A 19,976-nucleotide genomic window follows, 5' to 3' on the forward strand; every position below is an offset into this window, starting at 1 on the left:
CTTTTGAAAATTTTAGACAGTAAAATAAAAACTATTAAACAACTTTTGGCATTTTCTTTTTATTCATACTTCGAGCCCAAGCCCGTATGCTCGCACCTTCCTCTTTACCCTGTCCATAAGGTTCTGTACAACGTCAGGTTGTAGTTTTTTTTGAACAGAAATCCATTTTCTCTTGAAGTCCGCCTCCGATTTGACAACTTTTGGGTTCTTCCGGAGGGCCTGCTTCATAATCGCCCAATATTTCTCTATTGGGCGAAGCTCCGGCGCGTTGGGCGAGTTCATTTCCTTTGGCACGAAGGTGACCCCGTTGGCTTCGTACCACTCCAACGCGTCCTTTGAATAGTGGCACGAAGCGAGATCCGGCCAGAAGATGGTCGGGCCCTCGTGCTGCTCCAATAGTGGTAGTAAGCGCTTCTGTAGACACTCCATAAGGTAAACCTGCCCGTTTACCGTGCCGGTGATCACGAAGGGGGCGCTCCACTTTCCGCAAGAGCAGATCGCTTGCCACACCATGTACTTTTTGGCAAACTTGGATAGTTTCTGCTTGCGAATCTCCTCCGGAACGCTGAATTTGTCCTCTGCGGAGAAGAACAACAGGCCCGGCAGCTGACGAAAGTCCGCTTTGACGTAGGTTTCGTCGTCCATTACCAGGCAATGCGGCTTCGTCAGCATTTCGGTGTACAGCTTCCGGGCTCGCGTCTTCCCCACCATGTTTTGCCTTTCGTCGCGGTTAGGAGCCTTCTGAACCTTGTATGTACGCAGGCCCTCCCGCTGCTTGGTCCGCTGAACGAATGAACTTGACAAATTCAGCTTATTGGCGACATCCCGGACTAAACTGCTTAACTACGCGCTTGTGATCTTTTTCACTGACGGAGCATCCATTTTTGCCGTTCTTCACCTTCCGGTTGATGGTTAGGTTCTCGAAGTATCGTTTTAGTACTCTGCTGACCGTGGATTGGACGATTCCAGCATCTTACCGATGTCCCGATGTGACAACTCCGGATTCTCGAAATGATTGCACAGGATTAATTCACGACGCTCTTTTTCGTTCGACGACATTTTTCCAAATTTACGAAAAATTGACAGTGAAGCATGGCCAACGTGATCTATACACTCTTATCTGATTATAAGCGAAAGCTGAAGATATAATTCCTAAAAATTAAATTTCTACAGCGTTTTTTCCGTGATGCAATTTGATGTGACACACCCTTTACATATCTAAAGTTCACCAAAAATAAATGAATAATTCTTTCATAATCTTACATGTTATGTATCACTACTCTTTCAAGGGATTTTAGTTCTGACCAATGTGACACCCATATCATACATTTAATCCGACAAAATGTGTTTATTTTTCCCTAAATTGTTATCCTTAACAGCAGCATCAAAAAAGCCTCGTTTTAATGCGATACTTCCGAACACTATAAGAATTACGAATGTTTTACACGCATGTCTTTGTCTAAAGTTTTGTCTTTGTCTAAAGAAACATCATAGACTATAAAATAATCAAACCAAGTTGTTCTCGATTGTGCCTTGGTCGATTGAATGTTGTTTTTTTTTCATTTCACGAGATTTGTATTACTATTCTCCAACAGCCACCAAATCCCAGGAATTGACCCTGTTGACGATTGCTCACGGCGATAAGCGTTCGTCTTGAAATGATGCAGTAAACGAGGCGCGCCTCAAGTGTTGTTCGCCCGTGATTACACCCTGCGCAAACAATAATGGCAATGATTAGCGGAATTTGTCGACGTAAAAAAGAAACAATTCGTGCGGCTGCGATAAGATGACTTCATTTTGTCGCAACCCCAACAACACCCGACCAGAGAGACGACCTTTGTAAGCGAGAATGCAATGGTATTCGTTCGCAACGCGGCGGTGTGTTGTTTAGTCTGGTTGGCTGAGTTTGCTGATAAACAAATGTTAATCTCAATAATGGTCACTAAAATGGATGGATTGGCTGAGGCTGAGGTTCATGCATCCAGTTCCCTAAGGGATTTGGGCTTACGTGAACTGCCCCAATAATCCACAGTCCCCTGGACATGATTTTTACAGCGGGCTTAATAAGAAATATCGAGCAATCAAGTGACCACGTGATACGTTGGCAAAACCCAAGAGTGTCGCGACAGGAAGAGTACACCCTCTTTTGCTCAAGCAAGCACAGATTACGAACCGCCCACGAAGTACCGACCAACTGCAACCCGAAAAGACACGTTCCATTGATGCATCATGGAACGAACTCAACGGCGGGCACACACAAAAAAAAAGGTTCGCTTCGCTTCCTCCTCTGAGGAGCTATCACAAAGCACTGCAGCCAATGTGTGTTGTTATCAGCCGGGAACGCCCCGCCCATTCGTTCGTTCATTGCTCCATTTCTTCACTTATTGTCTTTTCGCAGTATACATTGAAAATTTGTCCGACGCGTTGATAAGGTCATCGCAGACGATAGCCTTGAGGAGCTGATGGTGGCGGTGATTCTCAATTGAGTTCTTCAGAACGAGGAAGCGGATTTTCATTATGACACGCTTCGGTCGGTGCCACTTAACACACAAACTGATTCCGCGCAATGGCTAGGCGCGCGCGTTCGTGTTTTTCGAGGAAACGTCGACCGCCGGATTGTGGAGGCATTTCCAATGTCGGAAAACCCCCAAACTGCGCCTCAACTGTTAATGCGTTCCTGTCAGCTGGAGGTCAGTGGCGTGGAAAGATCGTCGACACGAGCGACGCGAGCCCTGGTGAGTGCGATGCGGGAAAAAATTGCACCATTCGCGAAGCGAAGAAGACAACGCCGCATGGTTCAAGTCGATGCGTCAGTGTTGCCAGGAATCATGAGCTGGGGATTTCAAATGTTTTTTCTAACACAATTGGGAAAATCTGCTAAAATTGCAAAGACACACTGACTGATCTGGCAACCCTGCTGAATGGTTAACTTTACACATCTCTCAATCACAGCAAATTTGTGGGATGCGAAATGAAAATGTTTATCTCATCAATTTCACGATTCGCACTCGTTGGAGGAGAACTGTTGAAAAAGTGTGTGCGTGGCTTTCGCGCGTGTTTATACTCTGTCTTATATCAACACAGAACTGAATATCAATCGAATTCCAAGTTGAGTAAATAAAATTTGGAACGGAACTTGTTCCAGAATTAGACACGGATAAACCATACCAATCTGCGGTTGCAGCACAAAAAAATCCCATATAGCGCTGCAATGGATAGTCTTCATTAGTTTTCTGATCGATACATTTTGGGACCCTCAGAAAATAACCAAATCCATTGTGTTCGCCCATCAACATCATTTGAGAGCATGGAGAAACTAGCTTCGTTGATCGAAACGAAACCTATCTTATGGAGAAGAAAAAGAACGATTTGAAGATGTGGTGTCGTCAGCTTGTCTCGCTGTGGCGGCGGCGACAATGAGTTTTCACAAGTAATTAATTAATAAAACGTTTCTCTATCCCATCCATGGTGTGTACACGTATGCGGAGTGTGAAAAATAAAAAAGGAAAATGAACAACAGTGTGTATTGATGCGGGAGAGCTTCGTTGCCGAGAGAATAAACCCAGGGTGTTTGCCCACATAATCAAATCTAAAAATGATTTTGCCTCCTGGGAAATATTTGTGTATCTACACTGATTTTTTTGAAAATGTTAATAATATTTGACTACGGAAATTTGGGAGACAAACTAGAGGTCGGTTTAAAGCCTCTTAAAGCCAAAAAGAAGAAGAAGAAGAAGAAGAAAAACTAGAGGCGAAGGAACTCTCTGAGTTTAAAGCCTCCACCGACTGAGCAATAATCGCTGGAAAATTATGATTTTGGCGATGCAAAAGATTTTCCGCTTATCATTGAATACACCAAATAAGTACGTAATCTCTCGTTAGTAAAATGGTTTGTTACAATATATAACACTCTTGTGTTACACCAACACCAAAATTTCACTACTATGAGAAGCTTTCCTGTTAATTGTACTTAATCGAAAAAAATCAAACCAAAACGTATTTGATCGCAGTATTATATTGTAAATGGAATACAAAATAAACTCATTCGACTCAAAGTAATATTTGGTTCTTGTCATGGTTTTTGCCATGCTACAATTGCACCGGCAGCAGCGGGAGTCTTCTTCTTGTTCCTCGTCATCTTCACAGTAGTAGCTTTAAGTTTTTCGACAGCGGCTGCTGTTTTGTTCTAACCAGTAGCAGCGGCAAATTATTTTCCAGCAGCGTTGACATTTTTCGGTTTCTTCTTGGCGGCTATTGGTGTGATTTTAAAAGCCTGTTTTGTAAGCAATTTTAAGACTATTAAAACAAGTTGTTGGATCAAAAAGTAACAAGACGTAGACATTTTATCTTTCGAGGCTTATCATACTATTTCGTTCAGTTGTTTAGGTATTAACGCTCAAAATCCGGTGCAACGATTTCGTTTTCGAAACTTTGAACTTACACCCCAGTATAGAAATGAAAGACGTAGTCCTACGTCAGAAGGAAATCAAAATAAGCACATGAGGACATATTAATCACACAACCGGCGCCAGTAACTGGTAGTAATCAGTTCTTCTGGCATATTGTACATCCTTTCACATCACATGAGACCACCTTTGAACATAGGATTAGAAAGTCATTTGAACTACTTAGGAGAAGATTTAAATTACCTAATTGCAACCTTTTCGAAACCGAGGTTCAAGTCAGACTATTTAGGGTTTCAAACGGAAACAGCCCGACAGAAAACCTTATTGACGTATATAAAATATCTAACGATGTATCTTTTAAGAGTAGCAGCTCAACGCCATCTTCAACACCTGGTTAACGAAACTAAAAAGACTGAATTAAATCGTGAGCCTCAAAAATCAACTTTTCAGACAAAAAACGAACAAGTGCCAATTTTTCAATTTTTGACCAGAAACAACAAATAACATCATGCAATTCTAAGACATTTGGCACCATTTCTTTTTTTGTTTTTGGAAACCCCGATTTCCTTCACTCGCTCTTGGGTGATTTTTAAATTTTCAGGAAGCTTAAATTTTGTGATCTGCGACAGGGAGTCCCTTATGAAAACCGATATGGCGATTTTCATTGGCACCCTAAACCATACGTTTTGCCTACCGTCACTCGATATAACGTACATTTTACCTCGATATAACGTACACATTTTCAAAGTCCAAAGGGATACTTTTTTAAGTATTGTTTTTCTGAAAGAGCAATAAATTATCTGTATTTTGATACTAAAGCTTGTTTTGTACCTTCAATCAATCCCAAAGTACAACTGTTTTGTGTTTCCAGATTCTAAATAAATCAAACTTTAATCAACAGTACGAAGGGAAACATCATGAGAAAGGTTAGCTTCGTCTTCTAGTTGAATTTAGTCATTAATCTTACTCAAACAGCAACACAATAAAGTAATATAAGGTACGTTTCTGAGTTCTTTATTATGCTTCGATATAACGTACAATTCGATACAACGTACAATTTTGAACGTAAAATGTAAAATCGAAGTTACCCTGTAATCCGAAAAAACAAAACAAAAGTCTCAGTGTCGATTTTTGGAAACAACCAAAAAAAATCGAGATGACAGTAGATCTCGACGTTTCACGCAATTTGAAGACATTTGGCATCAAAAAAAGTTTTCGAAAATCCCAATATCCTCTACTCCCCCTTGGGGGATGTTTCAGTTTTCAAAAAACTCAAACTTTGACGGCTTTGCGACACTAGTAAATAAAGTACGATTGAGCTGATATTTTGCATAGGGTAGTTATTCGTGGGAATCAACATTTTTAATCAAGTTTCCTTTGAAAATTCGAGAATCATTTTTTTCCCATACATCCGTTGGTACTCTAATTCTCATATTTGGTGGTGATTAAACTATAAGCAGTACCCTAAATTGATTAGGCTTGCTAGAGTGTTTCTTCAAAACGTATGTCGCAGGTCGCAGGATCGCCATGTGGACACCCAGTAGTTTCTTTCGGTTATATGAAAAGACTTTCACGTACGCGTTCATACTGAGTCCGCCCAACTGGGTCAGACTCCCTTTTATTCAATTCGTTTATTTCTTACAACTAGCTACAACCTAAATTCTATTATTATGCGTGGTCAGGCGAATTGTAGTAAAACACATAACACATGTGTCCGAAAAGATGTCAACCGGAATCGAAAGCATAAATAGGAAACGTTTGCGCATTTGCGCAAGCATGTGTTTGTCATTAAATTCACGCTAGCGAAGCTAGCGAAGAAGTGCAAAAGTAAACAAAGGAAGTTAATGGTCAGCGCGTCATATTATGCAATAAATAACCATCGGAACCTTGGCCTGAATTTACGACATGGTTCGCATGTTTATTTTGGTTGCACAGCGTGACGCACTTGCTAGAATTTTGTTGCCATAAGGGCATGTGTATCGGGTTGTAGGTGGTCCAGTGATCCTGTTACACCTTCCCTCTTTTTGAGAATGATGTAATCTAATGGAATCATTCGTGTTCAGTAAATTTCGCCTAGAATTCGTCTGACCTTACAATTATTCTGGTTTTTGTATGTATAAACATGTTTGTTTAATATTTGGAATATGTACATTTTTTTTTTGTATTCGAGTTAATTAACTAACTAATTACTAACTTGGTAAACTGTTGTAGTATACAATACAACATAGGTATTTGAATAGGTAATATTATAAACTCGTGATCGTCTGGGAATTTAATTTAGTTATGCATTCCCTTCCCCCTAATGGAGATGGGTTGCTCATTAGTTGCATTTTATTATGCGATTTTTATGTATAGTCTGTTTGTTTTTAGTTTTAATGTCTACAATTGTGACATTGGGATGCTCAATTGATATTATTTGGAATGGTCCAAGGTATATTTTATCTAGTTTTCTTCTGTTCTCATTCGTTAACAGGACTGAATCTCCTATTTTTATTTGTATTGGTTTGGCAAGTTCACTTTGTTTATCTGTACGCTTCTTTTTTATTTTATCAATTAACTCTTTAGTAGTCTTTGCTGTAACTTTTAGTTTGAACTGTAGCTCTTTGTGGTAGTCTTCGAGATTGTATATTGGTTCTATATGTGTAGGATTTTGGATATTGAAGGGTAGTATGGCGTTTCTGCCAAAAACGAGTTCGAAAGGTGTGTAGGAAAAGTCTGTGTGAGGAGTCGTGTTGTAACAGAATGTGTAGTAAGGCAGCCAGTCATCCCAATCACTTTGTGTAGGGTTGACAAATTGTCTTACGTATTCATTCAGACAACGGTGATTCCTTTCTAGTCCTCCTATGGATTGGGGGTGATAGGGTGTCGAAAAATTTTGTTTTATCTGTAATAGTCTAGATATGTTCTCGAATAATTCATTCTTGTATTCGGTTCCTTGATCTGTTTGGATAACAGAAGGAGTGCCGTAAACAAGGATGCAGTTTTCGACGAAAGCTCTTGCTATTGTAGATGCTTGTTTGTCGGAGGTTGGTTTTATTATTACATATTTGGAAAGGTTACATTGGATAGTTAGGGCGTATCTGTTTCCGGAATTTGATTTATTGAAGGGGCCAATCGTGTCCATGGATATATGGTCGAAGGGTTTTTGAGGGGTTTTGGTTTGTATATAATTTTCGTTAGATGTCGTTAAGTATTTGTTCTGTTTGCACTGTATGCAATTTCTGACGTAATCATAAATTTCTTGTTTCATTTTTGTCCACGAATAGAGTCTACTGAGTTTTTTGTATAGTCGGCTGGCACCAACGTGTCCGCCTATTGGTGTGTTGTGAAAATTTTTTAGGATACTTAGTTTTTCTTCACTGCTTTCTATCACACGCTTGGGTGTGTAGAGCACTATTTGCAAGTCTTTTAGTGAGTCGTTACAAGTCTTCTTGAAGAGTTGAACGCTGCATAATTGGAATATTGCGCTCGATAACGCTAGAGCTATCACGCTTATTCTCAGTTTCTTGGTCATATTTTCAATTTTTTGTAATAAGTTTCCTAGGGATTTTTCGTCATTGCTTGCAATTTCAGTGTATGTCGACATTTTTTCTCTATATCCTGTTTTGTTTGTTATTGCGCATTTTATTATTTCAGTTTCATTTTCACAAGTGATTTCATTACTTTCAAATGCGCGTCCGCATTGAAGTTTGGGTAGACTCTCCCATTCTCTAGGTTCGACTGCCTCGTACACTTTAAGTTGATCAGACTCGGTGTTGTCGAGTGCAGTGAAATTCGCTTTTTCGGGGTTATTTTCAATTCTTTGTGTTTTCCTAGTCATGGCTCTAGTTTGCATGGCCATCACTGTTTTCAGTGTTTCAGAGTCAATTTTTATTCTTGATAGGGCATCAGCCGTTACATTTAGTTTTCCTTGTAAGTATTCTACGTCGAAATTAAATTCCTCTAGATCCAGCCTCATTCTAGTGAGTTTTGATGAGGGGTCTTTCATAGAAAATAGGTAAACTAAAGGTCTATGATCTGTCTTCACAGTGAATTTTCTACCATAAAGATAGGGTCTAAAATACGTTATTGCCCAGTGAATTGCAGTCAATTCCTGTTCAATCGTTGATTTATTTGCCTCACCTTTCGTGAAGGCTTTGCTCGCATAGGCTATTGGAAGTTCTATTCCGTCTTGTTCTTGGGTTAATACTGCGCCACATGCCACTTGCGAGGCGTCAGTTATTAGTTTGAATTCTCGTGTAAAATCAGGAAATTGAAGTAACGTTGGTGAAATGAGTTCATTCTTTAATTTATTAAATGCTATTTGACATTCGGGGGTCCAGTCAAATTTTACGTTTTTTCTTAGCAGTTTGTTCAATGGGTGTGCTATTTCTGCGAAATTCGGTATAAACCTTCGATAATAATTACAGAAGGCTACAAAACGCCTGACTTCATCGGGAGTCGAAGGTGTGGGGTAATTTAAAATTGCTGAAAATTTTGTTTGGTCGGGCTGTATGCCGACAGCTGAAATATTGTGTCCTAGGTATGTCACGTCGGGTCTAAAAAATAAGCACTTTTGGGGATTTAATTTTAGGTTATACTTTTGTAGTTGTTGAAATACATTTTCTAAATTGTTGAGGTGATGAGTTACAGAACATCCAACAACGATTATGTCGTCAATATAAAGAAATGCACATTGGGGAGGTAGTCCGCTGAGAGCTATGGACATCATTCTCTGGAAACTGTTTGGGGATATATTAAGGCCGAAAGGTAACCTAGTGAATTCGTAGTGGCCGTTAGACGTTGAAAATGCTGTGTATTTTTTTGATTTGTCGTCAAGTTCTATTTGGTGAAAACCTGACATTAAATCTAATGTGGAAAAGTATTTTGCTCTACCTAAATTATCAAGGATTTCGTCTATTCTTGGAAGTGGAAATTTATCTGGTGTAATTTTTTTGTTTAGTTGGCGGAAATCAACCACCAATCGCCATTTCTTATCTTGGTTGTTAGATTTTTTGGGAACCAGTAATATTGGTGAGTTATATGGTGAGATGGAATGTTGAATTATTTTATTATCGAGCATGTGATTAATTTGTTTATTTATTTCTGTTGTTTGGGCTTCAGGTGTTCTGTAATTTTTTATATATACTGGAGTTTTGTCTTCTAAACATATTTTTTGCTTGTAGAAATTGTTTGTTGTTAATGTATCTTTTTCCAAAGCGAAAATGTCGTTATAAGTTGTACAAAGTTTGATAAGTTTAGTTTTCGCATTGTCTGGTGTGTTTTCCAGTTTTAATTCTTTGAGTAGTTGGGTAATTCTATTCGGAGAATCCTGATTTATTGTTGTGTTAAGTTGATTAATGGAGTATTCGCTTAAAGGTATTGCTAGTGGTTTGAAATCTGTTGGTATTGTTGTTTCACTTGTATTAGTGTTTATGAGATTAATATATGATGAATTTTTAGAGATTATTGAGTTTGCGCAGAATAGGCCTGGTTTAATTTCTTGTGCTATTATGACGGTATCCTCTTCTATGTTCGGTAAGAAAAATTGTTTTATTAACTGACATCTTGGTGGGATAACGTAATTATTATCCCAGTTATCTTGAATTGGTATCTCTATCTGCGTATTATCATAAAAGAATGTCATTAGCCATGTTTTCAGACATAGGTTACATTCAAATTTGGTTAGAAAGTCTCTACCTAAGATGCCATCAGCTTTTATTGGAAATTTATTGCTGACGATTTGGAATTGATGTGGAATTTCTATGTCATTGAATATAATGTTTGTGCATGTGCTTGCAATTGTTTCTATTTTTCCTTCTGTAACTCCGTTAATAATGCATTTATTGTTGGTGTCTATTATTTGCTTTCCGTTAATTGGGTCTTCTTTGATTATAGAGATGTCCGCACCTGTGTCGATTATTAATGTGCATGGTCTTTTAGTCATTTGCATTTTTAGGGTGACGAACATTGAACAAGTTACGTCACATTTGTAAATGTTTAACATCGGTTTCCTAACTGTTGGTTTCCCTCCAATGACATAACCGGCTCGGACTGGAGGTCGTCCGTCGGAATTTCTTCGTTTCCCGTCAATCGGATGTATTGTACCGGACGGTTAAAATTAGCATTGTGTTGGTTGTTGTGATATCGCTGCGTGTTATTATTTGTAAATTGACCTCGAACTTGGTTCTGTCGGCCCTGGTTGTTATTATTTCTTTGAGGAAAAGTTGAGTTGTTGAAAAATTGTGCGTTTCTGCGTTGTTGATTATTAAAGCTGTGTTGGTTTCTACCTCTGTTGGTAGAATTAAATGGATAACGCTGATAATTGCCCCTGTTAGCAGGGTGGTTGAAATTGTTATTGTATCGATTTGTGTTTCTGTTAATTTGCGAATAGGAGAGAATGTTAACGTTCGAACTTGTGGAATTTTCTTCCAGTGCTTTTGTTGTTGCATCTGAAAATGAGTTGAAAGTACCCGCTCTGATGATTAGAGAGGTTTTTTCGTTTTTCAGTCCGTTAGCTAGGCTTTTTATTCCTTCCTTTGTTGCCGATGATTTAGCAACCTGTGTTGGAACTTCAATTCCGATGTACGCATTTTCTAATTTGTTGACCAGTATTTCGAGATCTTGGCAAAAATTTTCTATATTACCATTTTGTCTCAGACCGGTCATTTTTGCTATTATTTGAGCGGGGGGTGTGGATTTAATTGTCGATTTAAGGGTTTGAATGATTTCTTCCAAAGAAGATGGTGTGTCGGGGAAGGCATTTCTAGCTCTTCCTTCGAGTTTTGTTAAAATAACTGTTATGATAGTCGTTTTATTGTCATTTGTTTCTAGTGTTTTTACTAGGTTCAGTGCGTCCAAAAATGATTTTAGTTTGTCGATTGTTCCGTCAAATTGAGGGACTATGGAGGAAGTGAGTTTAATAGTTTCTGGAAGGTTTGCCATTTTTGATTTTATTTTGTTCAATCCTACTGTAAATAAAACCGCTAGTCCAATCTCTTTTAGGCTACGTCTTTTATACTGTTTATTACTAGTTATAGTTTCTCTAATATTTTGGATAGCTTCTTTAGCTGTTGATATGTAGTGGGTGCAGTCCGATCCCTTAATAGTATTTATATTTAGTTTTAAAATTCGTTTTACTTCGGCATATAATTGCTCTGCTTCTTGTAGTTTAGCCCTCAATGTAGTTTTTCTAAGATTTTTTACTATTTCTTGTTGGATCGTCTTGTTGATTGTTTGTAGTTTTTGGACGTTTTTATGTAACTTAGCTGTAGTTTGATCCATCTGGTTTTATACTAGGTCGGACGCCGCTTGCATTTTACGTGCCGCCTCCACAGCTTGAGCTGTTACCCATGTTTTGTAGGCTTTAAAAAGTTTCATGAGCGTTGTTATGATAATTACGCCTAGAAGAATACAAAGGATTGTTCCTTGGTATTCGTGCATTTGACCATGATTTTCTAAGTGGTTCAATATTTGGACCTGAGGGTCTCCTGTATTTGCTACAGTTTTAGAGCTAAAAAGACCCATGCTGGTCTCAAAACACATTGGGCAACAACTATCTATGTATTTTCGCAGACTTATCTCACTTCTTAACTAGGCGAACCTAGCCAGAATTTTCACCTGCCCCCGGGCTTCTGAATGCCAAAGGGGGACTAGGCTCTGCGGAATGCACGTATCTGCATGCTCGTGCTGTTTCAGTCCTGACCGAGAAATTGTCGGACAATCGCGCAGGTGCTAAGGATGACCGACTTTTGGATGCCGGCCAATTCCTTCTCCATATTCAACACCTTTAGCGCTTCCAGAAGTGTCTTCGGGACAATTCCAGTTCCAGAGAGAACGACTGGAACAATTCTTGGGACCTCCCTTAGCCCCCACAGTTCCTTGAGCTCCACGGCCAATGGTCGGTACTTGCAGATTTTGCGACCGTGGGTCTCCTCCAGATTCTGGTTCAGTGGAATAGCGACATCGATGATGGTGACTTTGCGGTCGCTCTTGTCGTAAACCATTATATCTGGCCGGTTGTGGTGGATCGAGAGGTCGGTCAGAACAGTGCGATCCCAGTACAGCTTGAAACGGTCATTTTCCAGGACAGGTGCAGGCAGGTACCGGTAGTTTGGTACGTTGTCTTCCAGTAGAGCACATTGGAGCGCCAGTTGTCGATGAACAATACGGGCCACGTTGTTGTGGCGCTCGGTGTAGGCTGCGTTGGCCAAAACGGGACAGCCTCCCATAATGTGCTCTATGTTTTCACCTGGTTGATGGCACATCCGGCAAATGTCATCAACGTCTTGATGCCAGACGTACCGCCTGCAGTTTCTCGTCGGCATTATCCTGTCCTGGATGGCTATCATGTCGGCTTCTACTACTGAAGAGAGTTCACCACGCGTTAGCCACAGATTAGATGCGGCCTTGTCGACGTGTGGCCGGTCCAGTTGATGGGGGTGGGCACCATGCACTGCCTTCTGCTTCCAAGCTGCAATCTTCTCCTCCACTGTCTGCAGATTGCAGTTGAGTTGGTACTCCGCTTGCGCCAAGTGCAGAGCGCTGTATCCTCTGTCGGCGGCGCAGACAGCCCGGTATAGCGCGTTTTGGTTGGCGCGTTCTGCGAAGTACTCGCCCAGTTGTCGTACCTGGGCAACACACAGTGCAGATATGTCGACTATTCCAAGTCCCCCTTCTTTGCGTGGCAGTGAAACTCTCTCCAGTGCCGATTGAGGATGGTGCATTCCGGCCTCTTTAAATGCTTTCCTCATCCTCCTCTCAAGGTCCTCTAGGTCAGTTTTGCTCCATTTGACTACACCAAAACTGAAGGTCAGCAGGGGAACCGCGAATGTGTTGATCGCGCGTACCTTGTTCCCCGCGTTGAGGAAAGTCCTCAGGACACAGTTCACTCGACTCAAGAACTTGTCTCGCAGCTCCGTCTTGATGTCGGAGTGGCGAATCCCGGTGAGCTGTCGGAATCCAAGATATTTATAGGATTCGCCACGAACCATGTCTCTTATGAACTCGCCGTCATAGACCTCGTAACCTCCGGATTCGGTAAGCTGCCCTTTCAGCAGATGGACACAGCGGCACTTGTCAAGGCCGAACTCCATGCAGATGTCCCTGCTTATGTCTTCGACAACCCGGATAGCTACACCTAGACGCTGACGTGAATCAGCGTAGACCTTGAGATCATCCATGTAGAAGGTATGGGTCACTTCTTCGTGGGCGCCGTCGCCATACCTTATTTTATAGCCATGACCGTTTCTATTGAGCGTCCTACTGAGGGGGTTCAGTGCCAGACAAAACCAAAGCGGGCTGAAAGAGTCGCCTTGGAATATCCCCCTCTTTATCTGCAGCGTTCTAGACTGCAACACATTTTCCCCATCACTGAGGTGCAGAGACGTACTCCACTGCCTCATCGCATGCTGCAGGAACCTAACGACGACGGGATCAATTTTGTAGAGCTCCAATACCCGGACGAGAAACGAGTGAGGTATGGAGTCATAAGCCTTCCTGTAATCGATGTAGGCCATACTTAGGTTCCGCTGGTTATATACCGCCTGGCCGACTATGGCTGCGTCGATGATGGCCTGGTCTTTGCAGCCATGCGTATTTTTCCTGCATCCTTTCTGCTCTTCTGCGATGATGTGATGCTGTTCGCAGTGAGCAGAAACTTTGGCGGTAATTATGCTGCTCAGTATTTTGTACAGACTCGATAGGCACGTTATCGGTCTGTACTTTGATGGGTTCAATGTGTTGCTGTCTTTCGGGAGGAGGAAGGTGACGCCACGGGTGGCGAATTCAGGAAGGTTGTGTGGGTCACGTAGCACCTTGTTGAAGCACTCAGCTATCTTTGGATGTGCGACGGTCAGCTTCTTGTGCCAAAAGTTCTGGACACCATCGGGGCCCGGTGCTGCCCAGTTCCTCAGGTACCGCGAGGCTTCGCGGACATCGTTCTCTCCGACGATGATAGCTGGCATCTCTCCAATTTCACCACAACTCTCCTCCTCCCGTCTTAACCACATTTGCCCGTCGCGATGTTCTACTGGGGTCTCCCAAATACCAGCCCAGAAGTTCGTCACATCGCTAATATCTGGCAAACCTTCGCGGTAGTCGGGCTTCTCGTCGCTAATGTGGTCGTAGAACGCTTTCTCGTTATCTCTGAACATCCGATTTTGTTCCTGGCGCTTTGCAGAGTCAGAGTAACGTTTCAGCCGTTTAGTTAGGACGCTCAATTGCTGTACCAGTGTGTCGAGTTTTTCCGTCAGCTGGTGAGCTCCCAGCTGGCGAAGTTCAGTAGGCCGCACGATCACAGCAACTTGGCGACATAATTTCACCGATCTGCTGCCTCTTTTGTACGCCATCAGTCTTCCAATTGCGGCGCGCTTGTTTAGGATCCGTTGCTCCAATCTCCTTCGCCATGGAGGCTCACGCCTTTCACGGAGATGTTGGAGCAGTCCGCCTCTTGGCCTAATACGGTATCCTAAACTTTTGGCGGTCGCCACAGCAGCACAGTAAACTTTCAGTTGCAGCTCCTCCATGTTCTCAGCATCAACCAAGTGCAGCGGAAGAACGTGCTCGTTCATGAGCTTTACTGCACTTGTCAGCCTGCGGGAATGCTGCAACTTCGGGATCCTGGGGCGCGACAAAGGGTCCGTGTCGCGGAACTGTGAGATCGCCTCGTCGTAATGGAAGACCAGATCGCGTAGTAGTTGTTGATCTGGCTGTGGATCTTCCGGCTCAGGGGGTTGTTGTACTGTGGCCTCCACTGGTGCTGATTCGCGTGCCCCACTCGCGAATGAATTGCTCAGCCGTACTGAACTTCGTCTCGACACATCGCTTGCTCTGCTTGTTCTGGAGCTTAGTTCTCTCTGCACCTGCTGCTTGATCTCGTCGACTTGCGTTTGGGAGAGCATATTGTTGCGTACAATCGCTCTACGCCTCGCGTTCATCGCGTTTTGGTCAAGCCTCCCGACGAACTCTGGATACGCTTCCTCGAACATTGCGAGTATTCGAGGGCGACCGCTCATGTCCGTCTCCAAAGCAGTGCAGATGTAATAGGCGCGGATCACGAATTCGTTCATTTCGTGTGTCCACATGATCCGTCGCCTAGTAGTACCCACAAGTGTGGACGACTGTCGTCTGACAGTCGCAACACGCCTCGTAGGCGCAGCGTTTCGTTGGTGATGTCGATGGCTGCTGTTTCCGTGTGGCGGTAGCTCTTCGGGTTGAACCCGGCTGGTGGCCCGCTCTTGCACATCGCCCTCCAGCCGCTGGCCGCTCGCTCTTACGCCCGTTCCAGGACCAGCTCCAGTTCGGGGACCCTCCTCGGGTGATCGCATTCGTAGTATTCGTCTTGACCTTAGCTCCATTGTCTGGGTGTATCTCCTTTGCCCGGGAGACAGCGGGTTGGCAAGGCCTCCATGACCCGGGAGGCCTTCCCCGGGAGAGATATAGCGCTCTGACTCGCTCGCACCCCCTCACTTAGCCACTTTCGACACCCGTTCTCGGAGCCAAGACCAGGTGTGTGTTTCCAGTTCACGCCCGATCTAAAAATGTCGTCATATGATCTTCGTGGAGGCGTGAGATAGGAACATTTGAGACCAACAGGTAGGCTCCTACCCTAGTGTTGATCCCCATTTGAGAACCCGTTTCGTTTTTTTTTTTTTTTTTTTTTTTTTTTTTTTTTTTTTTTTATTAAGAACTGCTTATATATATAATGATTTCAGGAGCTCACCCGCCTTGCTTTTCCATCCGGCACCTCTGCATGTGATGGCTGCTTCCTGTCTGACTTAGTTGATTTCCTTCTATGTTGACGAGGGGGTAACACTTAGCGATGCTGTGGTGAAGTAACGCTACTGCTGCAGGTGGTACCAGTACGATTGCAAGTACCAACGGAATCACTGTATTGCGGGAACGCCTCTTTAAATGGGAATGCCTTGCTGACCGTTGAGGCTACCCAGTGGTGTGTTTTAGCGTCATGCCCTCGCGCACCTGTTTTGCTGCTTTCAATATCGATTCGCTGATTCTGTCATGCGTCTCATTTATCAGCACTCACAAATCACAAATCACTCTCTTTGTTTTTTCACCAGCACCAGCTAAAATAATTTTTTTGTCTTTTTGTCTCGCGCTGGGCCCCGACGGCTCGGTGGTTCTGATGTAAGGATAGGTTTGTTCAGTTAATGACTCTTTAAGGATTAGAGCACTTGCAGTTCAACGTAAACATCGATCGTGAATCAAACTTCTCAGCAGACAACGATGGCACAAACAAATGAGCTTCTCCAACCGACTCCGTGCAGGAATCATTTTCCTTCAACATGCTTTCCACTTTGCTGTATATGCTCGACAGCATGTCTTTATTGTTCAATCAATCCGGAACAAGCGATTCATTGTCGGAATTTTCTTCTTCTTTCACTACAATCTTTGACCAACGTCTATCACTCACTTTATTCTTTCGAGAGAAATAAATTTGTAGATCACTGTTTGCACCTTAATTTGCTTAATTGGTTTCTGTTCAGTCGCACAACAACACTTTCCGGCTCACCCTTAGTACCGCACAGATCACACTAGTCCTGTCACGGTCGCCATGTCGCAGGTCGCAGGATCGCCATGTGGACACCCAGTAGTTTCTTTCGGTTATATGAAAAGACTTTCACGTACGCGTTCATACTGAGTCCGCCCAACTGGGTCAGACTCCCTTTTATTCAATTCGTTTATTTCTTACAACTAGCTACAACCTAAATTCTATTATTATGCGTGGTCAGGCGAATTGTAGTAAAACACATAACACATGTGTCCGAAAAGATGTCAACCGGAATCGAAAGCATAAATAGGAAACGTTTGCGCATTTGCGCAAGCATGTGTTTGTCATTAAATTCACGCTAGCGAAGCTAGCGAAGAAGTGCAAAAGTAAACAAAGGAAGTTAATGGTCAGCGCGTCATATTATGCAATAAATAACCATCGGAACCTTGGCCTGAATTTACGACATGGTTCGCATGTTTATTTTGGTTGCACAGCGTGACGCACTTGCTAGAATTTTGTTGCCATAAGGGCATGTGTATCGGGTTGTAGGTGGTCCAGTGATCCTGTTACACGTATTATATATATATATATATATATATATATATATATATATATATATATATATATATATATATATATATATATATATATATATATATATATATATATATATATATATATATATATATATATACAATATATACATATATATAATATATATACATCAGAAGATGGGCACTTTTACAGGGAAGAAGTTTTTCGAACAACAACTTTTTCATATTTTCTTTGAAAAAAAATCAACTTATCCTAATTTTGTTTAAAGTCAAGATAGCGATATAATGTATTCGACAAAGATTTAGATCATGTTAAAATATAAACTTTTGTCGAAGACATCAACTTTCTATCTTTTATAGTTTTTAATATAAGTCATTTTTGTATGAAGACTCCTGAAAAAAAAAATGTTTTTGTGTGTAAATTCTCACGTTTGACATGTTCTTGACATGTTTGTAAACAGAGAAAAGTTAGCAGAGCATTTGAAATGCGATAATTTATGAATAAAAATGTAACGAATTGAACATTAATAGCACTTTTTCAAAGAAAACCACGAAAAAGTTGTTTTTCGAAAAAACTTGGATTATTTTTCGAATTTTTCAAGTATGAAACGTTGCTTAAATGACCCATGTCGTTACACCCAAAACGTTTCACTGCTATCTGAAATGGTGCTGCCAACTCCTAAGACGAGTTGGCATGAAATTCGTCTATACGATGTTTCTGTCATAGAACTCGTTTTATGCGCGTAAAGTATTACAAAAACTCAACATTCACCGATAACGTCAACACTTTACGAGTCTGGCTGGATGATGCAGTTGAAGAGCATCGTTTCCATTGAAGAAATAAAAAAAAACTACTAGCTTGCCTGGCAACACTGACTAAACAACATCTGGTGCGATGACTCTCTACAAAATATCCCATTCCAAGTAAAACGTCGAAACATGAAGTGGATTGGCCTCTTAAAGATACCGAATACCGAAGGGGCTAGCGCAGCTCACCAAAACCGCTCTCAGGATGCGCAAAAATTTCGCACTCTAAAAATATCGTTCGTGTTCCGTCGCCGCCGCCGCCACGGTCCACAGATAAACAGAGTAAACAAATCGTCCGAGTATGTGTGTTTGCACTATTCAGAGCCTGCTTTACCGACATATCTAACCCGTGCGCGGTGCAAACCCTGCTATGACTGTCACGAAATCGCGCGGCGAAGTTTGACCTCGACGTTGTCTTGTTTACTGCCCGGTGGACATCACCATTCTTGTACCTGTTTCCGCCCGCGGGTTATTTTTAGTCAAAATTTTCGAAACACTTCAGCTGAACGATGCGCGAGAACGAGAGCGAGAGCCACCGAGATGCAGAATTTTCGAAGGAAAAAAAATCACCAAGCGAAAAGCTTGTCCCTTTTTCACGTCGAATTTTTCCTGCGCTCAGTTACGAAAACGACATCCAACGCGTCGCGCGCCGTGTTCGGAAAATTTGCACGCGGAGGTTGAGGATACCTCTTTTTGTTCGCTTCTCCGACTCCGATCCGTTTTTGCGGTTGAGCAACGATCACCACTTAATTGCTATTATGATTTTCTTTTCCATTTTCAATCGAACGAACGACGAGAAGATTATTTTTTTTCGAAAATCGTCATCTTTCCACGCGCGCGATATTTTCTGCACGGCTGACAGCTAACGGCGAGAGAAGGATTACCAAGCGCGCGCAACTCGAAGCAAATAAATCGCGAATATTCTCTGCGACGCGGTACGGGAACGCGAGAACAGAAAAATAAAACACGAAAATCAAACGAAATACGTAGCTTTTAGTCAACGATTGCGAGAATTAAAAAAAAAAGAATTCGTCAGCGGAATAAAAAACGCGAAAAACAAAACGTTAGATATAGACATTGCGAGGCGTATAGTGCATAGAACCCACGAAGACGACGACGACGAAAACGGCGAAGTGACGCAATCGTAAATTTTAGACAATCATCCGCTGCTGCCTGATTGGTCACAGTTTTGTGACAAAAGTACAACAAGTAGTGAAAGTGAACGAGAACGATTTGCAGCTGCAAACAGTTATCACGAAAACACGCAGTATTAGGAGGCCGAGGGAGGAGACCGCAGGAAGAAATAAGTTTAGAACGCAGTAAAAGACATTCGCTCGGGAAATTAGTGTAAACAGTTTGTTATTGGAGATTTTCACTTGCACTCTGAGATGCTGTTTGAACTATGGAAGTCACTTGTTTGATGTGTATAAACACGAAGTTGCGCCTTCGCAAATATCACTTACTACCCGTATTAACCTGTATCGAATCATGGTTTAAAAATAACATCCACCACACATCTGACTGACCCGAGAAGCTGTGCTCCTCGTGGATTTTGAGAGAAAAAAAACCCGCATAAACGGCGTTGTTTGCTCTAATCACATGTGCCGTGATTTCATGCGCCGCACAGCTCTGTTTTGATTCGGCGAAAACGGCGGCGAATGAATCAAGGATTCAGAAAGTGATGGAGAGCGAAAAGCAATGTGTGACCACGCGGAATGTGTC

At 42.0% G+C, this 19,976-nt stretch overlaps 1 protein-coding gene across 3 annotated transcripts in view; it reads left to right on the forward strand.

The window, feature by feature from the left end:
- LOC129776723 (transcription factor kayak) overlaps positions 1-19,976 on the forward strand; it is a 75,863-nt gene that overhangs the window by 45,157 nt on the left and 10,730 nt on the right. Inside the window, exon 1 of one of the 3 annotated variants that reach the window (XM_055782731.1) lies at positions 18,859-19,601. The exons of the other annotated variants lie outside the window; for them this stretch is intronic. The gene's annotated coding sequence lies outside the window, so the exon portion shown is untranslated. Of the gene's footprint in view, positions 1-18,858; positions 19,602-19,976 lie in introns of those variants that run through there. 3 annotated transcript variants of the gene reach the window in all.

The sequence above is a fragment of the Toxorhynchites rutilus genome, chromosome 1 (assembly GCF_029784135.1).
Source record: "Toxorhynchites rutilus septentrionalis strain SRP chromosome 1, ASM2978413v1, whole genome shotgun sequence".
Taxonomy (NCBI): Eukaryota; Metazoa; Arthropoda; class Insecta; order Diptera; family Culicidae; genus Toxorhynchites; species Toxorhynchites rutilus.